Raw genomic sequence first — 10,909 nt, forward strand, 5'->3', positions numbered from 1 at the left:
GGGGTTCCTGCCGGGGGGCGGGCAGCATACATATGTCCGTTCCGTGGGAGCCACCGGAGATATGTCAGAGCCCGTACGCCCCCCGCACTCACCCTTAAAGGCCGGGACAGCCCTTGGGGTTCCTGCCGGGGGCGGGCAGCATACATATGTCCGTTCCGTGGGAGCCACCGGAGATATGTCAGAGCCCGTACGCCCCCCGCACTCACCCTTAAAGGCCGGGACAGCCCTTGGGGTTCCTGCCGGGGGGCGGGCAGCATACATATGTCCGTTCCGTGTGAGCCACCGGAGATATGTCAGAGCCCGTACGCCCCCCGCACTCACCCTTAAAGGCCCGCAAGCCCTTGGGGTTCCTGCCGGGGGCGGGCAGCATACATATGTCCGTTCCGTGGGAGCCACCGGAGATATGTCAGAGCCCGTACGCCCCCCGCACTCACCCTTAAAGGCCCGCAAGCCCTTGGGGTTCCTGCCGGGGGCGGGCAGCATACATATGTCCGTTCCGTGGGAACCACCGGGGAGATGTCAGAGCCCGTGAAACCCCGAAAGACAGACCCTTAAAGGCCCGCAAGCCCTTGGGGTGAACGTCTGGGGCGGGCAGCATACATACACCCCGGTCGGGAACCACAGGGAGGTGAGGTCAGAGCCCGTGAAACCCCGAAAGACAGACCCTTAAAGGCCCGCAAGCCCTTGGGGTGAACGTCTGGGGCGGGCAGCATACACACTCTCCACGGCGGGCCGCGAAGACTTAGCGGGCGCAGCCGCCGGAGCGGGCCGCCGACGAGGCCTGAAACGCGGGGTGCGGCCGGGACCGTTCCCCCCCTTGCATTTCGCTGGATGATCAGACAGTCGCAAAGAACCGTCTGAAAATCCCGGGCCAAGTCCAGAAAGTGTCCGTAAAAGAGCTAGCGGGGCCCAGCCACTTTCCTCCAGCAAGTGCCCTTAGCTCAGTTTTGACCTCTCTCATTGCACTAAGTGTCTTCAAAAACCCAGTTCCTGTATTTCCCCCGGCACCGTAGAGAAATGCTGACAGCCTGGAACACTGTGGCGGCTGCACACGGCACTCCCATGCCCGCCGCGAGCAGCCTAGCCCCGCCTCAGACCCGCGAGAACCGCCCATCGGCACACGGCCCGCTGTGCGCCCGAGCCGTTTGGTGTAAAAACTGTCCAAAAGTGGTTTCGACCACTTAGGAACATCGTAGAGACTCGAAATAAAAAGGATTTTGTTGGAAAAGCGATTCTGAGGAAGGCTGTGTTAAAATTAATTTCGGGAAATGTCGTTTACCCCCCCCCAAATGGCTCCGAAGTACCCCCCCCCCACCCCCCCCCTAAAAAACCGTGTTCCGGGGGTTTTTCGAGAAAACAAACACACGGGGTATATAGAGGGGACTGAGACGAATCGAATGACGTGCTTTGCAAAGAAATCGGGGGCTCACAGCCCCCCCAGGAGAGGTTCAAAAGTCGGAGGACTGGTCACCTAACTCCCATTGAAGTCAATGGGGGAAAAATGAAAACTGTCAAAAAGGCTTAAAATGGTTCAAAAACCCACTGGGGCAGTAGATAATCATCCTATTTGAATTTTAAAAGTCTTAGTTTGGCGAAAAAATACCTTTTAATAATTGTTTTAGGGGTCAGAAAAATCAGCTCCGGCTGCCTGGTCACCTAGGGGAGATAGAAAATTTTTCTAAGTTTTTCACTCGGCCGCCTGGTCCCCTAACTCGAAAATTTTAAAGTGCTCCCATCGGTCCCGGGATAGGGTGGCTGATAGCTGGGAGCCCCCTGAGCACTGCCCCGGTGTTAGTTTTCGGAGAAATGCCCCCGTTGATTTGTTATGATTTTTTTTCCGCCGGCCGCCTGGTCGCCCTAATGCAAAGTCAATGGGAGTGAGGAGATAGAAAATTTTTCAAAGTTTTTCACTCGGCCGCCTGGTCCCCTAACTCGAAAATTTTAAAGTGCTCCCATCGGTCCCGGGATAGGGTGGCTGATAGCTGGGAGCCCCCTGAGCACTGCCCCGGTGTTAGTTTTCGGAGAAATGCCTCCGTTGATTTGTTATGATTGTTTTCCCGCCGGCCGCCTGGTCGCCCTAATGCAAAGTCAATGGGAGTGAGGAGATAGAACATTTTTCAAAGTTTTTCACCCGGCCCCAAACGGCTCCAAAACACACTGGGGCTGTGGCTGGGACTCTCACCAGGACTGCCCCCTACTTTATTTCTGGATTAAAAAGCATTCTATATTAATTTTTCGATTTTTGGGACCCGGGACGCCTGGTCACCTAACTCCCCTTCTATCCCTATGGGGGGGGGACGGGGACATCGAAAACGCTCCCATCGCCGCCGAGGCACGCTGCGGGGACTCTCCCTACCATCGCCCCATGCTTCCTTTGAAGAATATATGACGTTTTTCAATTTTCACCGACATTTGAAAATCAAAACTTCAGAACATTTCATAGTTATTCTCAATGGGTTGTCTAGGGGCACACATCTCTAAACTGGGGGAAATGCTCAAAATGATTAAAAAGAAAAACAATGCCCCCAGACCCGGGGGGCTGATAGCTGGGAGCCCCCTGAGCACAGCCCCGGTGTTAGTTTTCGGAGAAATGCCCCCGTTGATTTGTTATGATTTTTTTTCCGCCGGCCGCCTGGTCGCCCTAATGTAAAGTCAATGGGAGTGAGGAGATAGAATATTTTTCAAAGTTTTTCACTCGGCCGTCTGGTCCCCTGACTCGAAAATTTTAAAGTGCTCCCATCGGTCCCGGGATAGGGTGGCTGATAGCTGGGAGCCCCCTGAGCACTGCCCCGGTGTTAGTTTTCGGAGAAATGCCCCCGTTGATTTGTTATGATTTTTTTTCCGCCGGCCGCCTGGTCGCCCTAATGTAAAGTCAATGGGAGTGAGGAGATAGAATATTTTTCAAAGTTTTTCACTCGGCCGTCTGGTCCCCTGACTCGAAAATTTTAAAGTGCTCCCATCGGTCCCGGGATAGGGTGGCTGATAGCTGGGAGCCCCCTGAGCACTGCCCCGGTGTTAGTTTTCGGAGAAATGCCCCCGTTGATTTGTTATGATTTTTTTTCCGCCGGCCGCCTGGTCGCCCTAATGTAAAGTCAATGGGAGTGAGGAGATAGAATATTTTTCAAAGTTTTTCACTCGGCCGTCTGGTCCCCTGACTCGAAAATTTTAAAGTGCTCCCATCGGTCCCGGGATAGGGTGGCTGATAGCTGGGAGCCCCCTGAGCACTGCCCCGGTGTTAGTTTTCGGAGAAATGCCCCCGTTGATTTGTTATGATTTTTTTTCCGCCGGCCGCCTGGTCGCCCTAATGTAAAGTCAATGGGAGTGAGGAGATAGAATATTTTTCAAAGTTTTTCACTCGGCCGTCTGGTCCCCTGACTCGAAAATTTTAAAGTGCTCCCATCGGTCCCGGGATAGGGTGGCTGATAGCTGGGAGCCCCCTGAGCACTGCCCCGGTGTTAGTTTTCGGAGAAATGCCCCCGTTGATTTGTTATGATTTTTTTTCCGCCGGCCGCCTGGTCGCCCTAATGTAAAGTCAATGGGAGTGAGGAGATAGAATATTTTTCAAAGTTTTTCACTCGGCCGCCTGGTCCCCTAACTCGAAAATTTTAAAGTGCTCCCATCGGTCCCGGGATAGGGTGGCTGATAGCTGGGAGCCCCCTGAGCACTGCCCCGGTGTTAGTTTTCGGAGAAATGCCCCCGTTGATTTGTTATGATTTTTTTTCCGCCGGCCGCCTGGTCGCCCTAATGCAAAGTCAATGGGAGTGAGGAGATAGAAAATTTTTCAAAGTTTTTCACTCGGCCGCCTGGTCCCCTAACTCGAAAATTTTAAAGTGCTCCCATCGGTCCCGGGATAGGGTGGCTGATAGCTGGGAGCCCCCTGAGCACTGCCCCGGTGTTAGTTTTCGGAGAAATGCCTCCGTTGATTTGTTATGATTGTTTTCCCGCCGGCCGCCTGGTCGCCCTAATGCAAAGTCAATGGGAGTGAGGAGATAGAACATTTTTCAAAGTTTTTCACCCGGCCCCAAACGGCTCCAAAACACACTGGGGCTGTGGCTGGGACTCTCACCAGGACTGCCCCCTACTTTATTTCTGGATTAAAAAGCATTCTATATTAATTTTTCGATTTTTGGGACCCGGGACGCCTGGTCACCTAACTCCCCTTCTATCCCTATGGGGGGGGGACGGGGACATCGAAAACGCTCCCATCGCCGCCGAGGCACGCTGCGGGGACTCTCCCTACCATCGCCCCATGCTTCCTTTGAAGAATATATGACGTTTTTCAATTTTCACCGACATTTGAAAATCAAAACTTCAGAACATTTCATAGTTATTCTCAATGGGTTGTCTAGGGGCACACATCTCTAAACTGGGGGAAATGCTCAAAATGATTAAAAAGAAAAACAATGCCCCCAGACCCGGGGGGCTGATAGCTGGGAGCCCCCTGAGCACAGCCCCGGTGTTAGTTTTCGGAGAAATGCCCCCGTTGATTTGTTATGATTTTTTTTCCGCCGGCCGCCTGGTCGCCCTAATGTAAAGTCAATGGGAGTGAGGAGATAGAATATTTTTCAAAGTTTTTCACTCGGCCGTCTGGTCCCCTGACTCGAAAATTTTAAAGTGCTCCCATCGGTCCCGGGATAGGGTGGCTGATAGCTGGGAGCCCCCTGAGCACTGCCCCGGTGTTAGTTTTCGGAGAAATGCCCCCGTTGATTTGTTATGATTTTTTTTCCGCCGGCCGCCTGGTCGCCCTAATGTAAAGTCAATGGGAGTGAGGAGATAGAATATTTTTCAAAGTTTTTCACTCGGCCGTCTGGTCCCCTGACTCGAAAATTTTAAAGTGCTCCCATCGGTCCCGGGATAGGGTGGCTGATAGCTGGGAGCCCCCTGAGCACTGCCCCGGTGTTAGTTTTCGGAGAAATGCCCCCGTTGATTTGTTATGATTTTTTTTCCGCCGGCCGCCTGGTCGCCCTAATGTAAAGTCAATGGGAGTGAGGAGATAGAATATTTTTCAAAGTTTTTCACTCGGCCGTCTGGTCCCCTGACTCGAAAATTTTAAAGTGCTCCCATCGGTCCCGGGATAGGGTGGCTGATAGCTGGGAGCCCCCTGAGCACTGCCCCGGTGTTAGTTTTCGGAGAAATGCCCCCGTTGATTTGTTATGATTTTTTTTCCGCCGGCCGCCTGGTCGCCCTAATGTAAAGTCAATGGGAGTGAGGAGATAGAATATTTTTCAAAGTTTTTCACTCGGCCGTCTGGTCCCCTGACTCGAAAATTTTAAAGTGCTCCCATCGGTCCCGGGATAGGGTGGCTGATAGCTGGGAGCCCCCTGAGCACTGCCCCGGTGTTAGTTTTCGGAGAAATGCCCCCGTTGATTTGTTATGATCCGTAGTTGCCGGCCGGCCGCCCGGCATTGCTCTATCGGATGGAGCGTGTGCTGGCTATGGGAGATTTAGCGATTTTCGGAACCGGCCCCGATCGCCCCCCAAACCGGGTGGCCACGAGGTGGGACCCCCCTGAGCACTGCCCCGGTGTTAGTTTTCCGAGAAATGCCCCCGTTGATTTGTTATGATCCGTAGTTGCCGGCCGGCCGCCCGGCATTGCTCTATCGGATGGAGCGTGGGCTGGCTATGGGAGATTTAGCGATTTTCGGAACCGGCCCCGATCGCCCCCCAAACCGGGTGGCCACGAGGTGGGACCCCCCTGAGCACTGCCCCGGTGTTAGTTTTCCGAGAAATGCCCCCGTTGATTTGTTATGATCCGTAGTTGCCGGCCGGCCGCCCGGCATTGCTCTATCGGATGGAGCGTGTGCTGGCTATGGGAGATTTAGCGATTTTCGGAACCGGCCCCGATCGCCCCCCAAACCGGGTGGCCACGAGGTGGGACCCCCCTGAGCACTGCCCCGGTGTTAGTTTTCCGAGAAATGCCCCCGTTGATTTGTTATGATCCGTAGTTGCCGGCCGGCCGCCCGGCATTGCTCTATCGGATGGAGCGTGGGCTGGCTATGGGAGATTTAGCGATTTTCGGAACCGGCCCCGATCGCCCCCCAAACCGGGTGGCCACGAGGTGGGACCCCCCTGAGCACTGCCCCGGTGTTAGTTTTCCGAGAAATGCCCCCGTTGATTTGTTATGATCCGTAGTTGCCGGCCGGCCGCCCGGCATTGCTCTATCGGATGGAGCGTGGGCTGGCTATGGGAGATTTAGCGATTTTCGGAACCGGCCCCGATCGCCCCCCAAACCGGGTGGCCACGAGGTGGGACCCCCCTGAGCACTGCCCCGGTGTTAGTTTTCCGAGAAATGCCCCCGTTGATTTGTTATGATCCGTAGTTGCCGGCCGGCCGCCCGGCATTGCTCTATCGGATGGAGCGTGGGCTGGCTATGGGAGATTTAGCGATTTTCGGAACCGGCCCCGATCGCCCCCCAAACCGGGTGGCCACGAGGTGGGACCCCCCTGAGCACTGCCCCGGTGTTAGTTTTCCGAGAAATGCCCCCGTTGATTTGTTATGATTATTTTTCGCCCAGGCGATGTGCCTTTTCATTTTGTTTTGCACTTTCCTTCATTCCTTGGTGCATGCTACCATCTAACGGACACATTTCGGTACTGCAGTTTGAAAGTAATTTCCCCGTCTAGGGATCTCTCAATGCCCTGGGCTGCGAAAGGAGGGCAAGGACACCCTATGTTCTCATGAGTGCAAAGCCCCCCCGGCTTCAAGGCATTCCAAAAGGAAAACCGGAGACACTGCTGCACACACACACACACACACACACACACACACACACACACACACACACACACACACACACACACAGAGAGAGAGAGAGTAGTCACACAGTGGAATAAACTCCCCAGCGATGTGGTAGAAGCTGAAAGTTGGGGAACATTGTGATGGTCTATATTTCTTGGCAGATAATAAAAGATGCTCTTATCATGCCTCCGTTGATGTGTTATGATCCATAGGTTGCCGGCCGCCCGGCATTGCTCTGATCGGATGGACCGTGGGCTGCCTATGGCAGAGTATGGGCGATTCTTCAGCCGGCCCCGATGGCCCCCCAAACCGGGTGGCCACGAGGTGGGACCCCCCTGAGCACTGCCCCGGTGTTAGTTTTCCGAGAAATGCCCCCGTTGATTTGTTACGATTATTTTTGGCCCAGGCGATGTGCCTTTTCATTTTGTTTTGCACTTTCCTTCATTCCTTGGTGCATGCTGCCATCTAACGGACACATTTCGGTACTGCAGTTTGAAAGTAATTTCCCCGTCTAGGGATCTCTCTCTCGTCTAGGGACACTGCTGTACACACACACACACACACACACAGTGAGAGAGAGGGAGAGATAGAGAGAGGGAGAGATAGAGAGAGGGAGAGATAGAGAGAGAGAGGTGGAGAGGGAGAGAGAGGTGGAGATAGAGAGATGGAGATAGAGAGAGATGGAGATAGAGAGAGATGGAGATAGAGAGAGAGATGGTGATAGAGAGATAGAGATAGAGAGAGAGAGATGGTGATAGAGAGATGGAGATAGAGAGAGAGATGGTGATAGAGAGAGAGTCGTCACACTCTGGAACAAACTCCCCAGAAGCTGAAAGTTGGGGAACATTATGATGATCTTTATTTCTTGGCAGATAATAAATGATGATCTTACAGAGGGCGACTTACAACACCAGTGCAAACATACAGCGAAGTACAAGGCATCAATCACGACAGAATCCCTTGAGTTAAAGCAGCAGATTCAGAATAACACACGTCCAAACAGACTGGAGAGGACCCTAAAACGAGCACGAGAGGTGTCGAATATGTGGCCTCCTCTCGCTTGTAAACTCTCTCGTGTTCCTGTCGATGGGGTCGGCGGCTCGGGGCAGCGGCCTAGCAGCAGCAGGCAGGCAGGCTGACCTCCAGGGCAGGCAGGCAGGCAGGCAGGGCTGGAAGGCAGGCAGGCAGACCTCCAGGGCTGGAAGGCTGACCTCCAGGGCAGGCAGGCAGGGCTGTGTGGCTGGGGAGGGCAGGCTGGCAGGCTGGTAGGCCGTGCTGCCAGGGCTGGAAGGCTGACCTCCAGGGCAGGCAGGCAGGCAGGCAGGGCTGGAAGGCAGGCAGGCAGACCTCCAGGGCTGGAAGGCTGACCTCCAGGGCAGGCAGGCAGGGCTGTGTGGCTGGGGAGGGCAGGCTGGCAGGCTGGTAGGCCGTGCTGCCAGGGCTGGAAGGCTGACCTCCAGGGCAGGCAGGCAGGCAGGCAGGGCTGGAAGGCAGGCAGGCAGACCTCCAGGGCAGGCAGGCAGACCTCCAGGGCTAACAGGCAGGCAGGCAGACCTCCAGGGCTGGATAGCAGACCTCCAGGGCAGGCAGGCAGACCTCCAGGGCAGGCAGGCAGACCTCCAGGGCTGGATAGCAGACCTCCAGGGCTAACAGGCAGACCTCCAGGGCAGGCAGGCAGACCTCCAGGGCAGGCAGTGCTGCTACCAGGGCTGGATAGCAGACCTCCAGGGCAGGCAGGCAGACCTCCAGGGCTAACAGGCTGACCTCCAGGGCTAACAGGCAGGCAGGCAGACCTCCAGGGCTGGATAGCAGACCTCCAGGGCAGGCAGTGCTGCTACCAGGGCTGGATAGCAGACCTCCAGGGCTGGATAGCAGACCTCCAGGGCAGGCAGGCAGACCTCCAGGGCTGGATAGCAGACCTCCAGGGCTGGCAGTGCTGCTACCAGGGCAGGCAGGCAGACCTCCAGGGCTGGATAGCAGACCTCCAGGGCAGGCAGTGCTGCTACCAGGGCTGGATAGCAGACCTCCAGGGCTAACAGGCAGACCTCCAGGGCTGGATAGCAGACCTCCAGGGCAGGCAGTGCTGCTGCCAGGGCAGGCAGGCAGACCTCCAGGGCAGGCAGTGCTGCTACCAGGGCTAACAGGCAGGCAGGCAGACCTCCAGGGCTGGATAGCAGACCTCCAGGGCAGGCAGTGCTGCTACCAGGGCTGGATAGCAGACCTCCAGGGCTAACAGGCAGACCTCCAGGGCTGGAAGGCAGACCTCCAGGGCAGGCAGTGCTGCTACCAGGGCTGGATAGCAGACCTCCAGGGCTAACAGGCAGACCTCCAGGGCTGGAAGGCAGACCTCCAGGGCTGGCAGGCTGACCTCCAGGGCAGGCAGTGCTGCTGCCAGGGCAGGCAGGCAGACCTCCAGGGCTGGATAGCAGATCTCCAGGGCAGGCAGTGCTGCTACCAGGGCTGGATAGCAGACCTCCAGGGCTAACAGGCTGACCTCCAGGGCTAACAGGCAGGCAGGCAGACCTCCAGGGCAGGCAGGCAGACCTCCAGGGCTAACAGGCTGACCTCCAGGGCTGGATAGCAGACCTCCAGGGCTGGATAGCAGACCTCCAGGGCAGGCAGTGCTGCTGCCAGGGCAGGCAGGCAGACCTCCAGGGCTGGATAGCAGATCTCCAGGGCAGGCAGTGCTGCTACCAGGGCTGGATAGCAGACCTCCAGGGCTAACAGGCTGACCTCCAGGGCTAACAGGCAGGCAGGCAGACCTCCAGGGCAGGCAGTGCTGCTACCAGGGCAGGCAGTGCTGCTACCAGGGCTGGAAGGCAGACCTCCAGGGCTAACAGGCAGGCAGGCAGACCTCCAGGGCTGGAAGGCAGACCTCCAGGGCTGGATAGCTGACCTCCAGGGCTAACAGGCAGACCTCCAGGGCTAACAGGCTGACCTCCAGGGCTAACAGGCAGGCAGGCAGACCTCCAGGGCTGGATAGCAGACCTCCAGGGCTAACAGGCAGACCTCCAGGGCTGGAAGGCAGACCTCCAGGGCTGGCAGGCTGACCTCCAGGGCAGGCAGGCCGGGCCCCCGGTGCTGCATCTCGGCCGCTGCCTGGGGCGGACCGGCCCGGGTGCCCTTGCGCTTTTTCGACACCAGGGGGCAGTTGGGTGCCATTCCGTCCCTCGTGTGGCGAAATGGCGGTACTGCACCTCCGCCTTTTTGCTGGAGAAAGTCAGCAGTCGGGACAATGCGCCACACGGTCCGTCGGCAGGAGGCCCGGGCCCGGGCACAACTCCCCGGTGGGGACGGACGCCGGGCTGGAGCTTCCCTTCAGCACACACACTCACTCACTCACTCACTGACCGACCGACTGACTGCAGGAAAGGCTCCCGGCTCCCAGCGCTCAGTCAGCAGGGCTACACACCCCGGTGGGTGCGGGCTCCGGGCTGGAGCTCTCCTTCAGCACACACACTCACTCTCTGACCGACCGAACGACCGACGGCTCCCAGCGCTCAGCCTGCAGGGCTACACACCCCGGTGGGTGCGGGCTCCGGGCTGGAGCTCTCCTTCAGCACACACACTCACTCTCTGACCGACCGAACGACCGACGGCTCCCAGCGCTCAGCCTGCAGGGCTACACACCCCGGTGGGTGCGGGCTCCGGGCTGGAGCTCTCCTTCAGCACACACACTCACTCTCTGACCGACCGAACGACCGACGGCTCCCGGCGCTCAGCCTGCAGGGCTACACCTCCCCGGTGGGTGCGGGCTCCGCGCTGGAGCTTTCCTTCAGCACTCACTGACCGACGGCTCCCGGCGCTCAGCCTGCAGGGCTACACCTCCCCGGTGGGTGCGGGCTCCGCGCTGGAGCTTTCCTTCAGCACTCACTGACCGACGGCTCCCGGCGCTCAGCCTGCAGGGCTACACCTCCCCGGTGGGTGCGGGCTCCGCGCTGGAGCTTTCCTTCAGCACTCACTGACCGACGGCTCCCGGCGCTCAGCCTGCAGGGCTACACCTCCCCGGTGGGTGCGGGCTCCGCGCTGGAGCTTTCCTTCAGCACTCACTGACCGACGGCTCCCGGCGCTCAGCCTGCAGGGCTACACCTCCCCGGTGGGTGCGGGCTCCGCGCTGGAGCTTTCCTTCAGCACTCACTGACCGACGGCTCCCGGCGCTCAGCCTGCAGGG

This window comes from Amia ocellicauda, unplaced genomic scaffold, assembly GCF_036373705.1.
Source record: "Amia ocellicauda isolate fAmiCal2 unplaced genomic scaffold, fAmiCal2.hap1 HAP1_SCAFFOLD_70, whole genome shotgun sequence".
In the NCBI taxonomy this organism is placed as follows: Eukaryota; Metazoa; Chordata; class Actinopteri; order Amiiformes; family Amiidae; genus Amia; species Amia ocellicauda.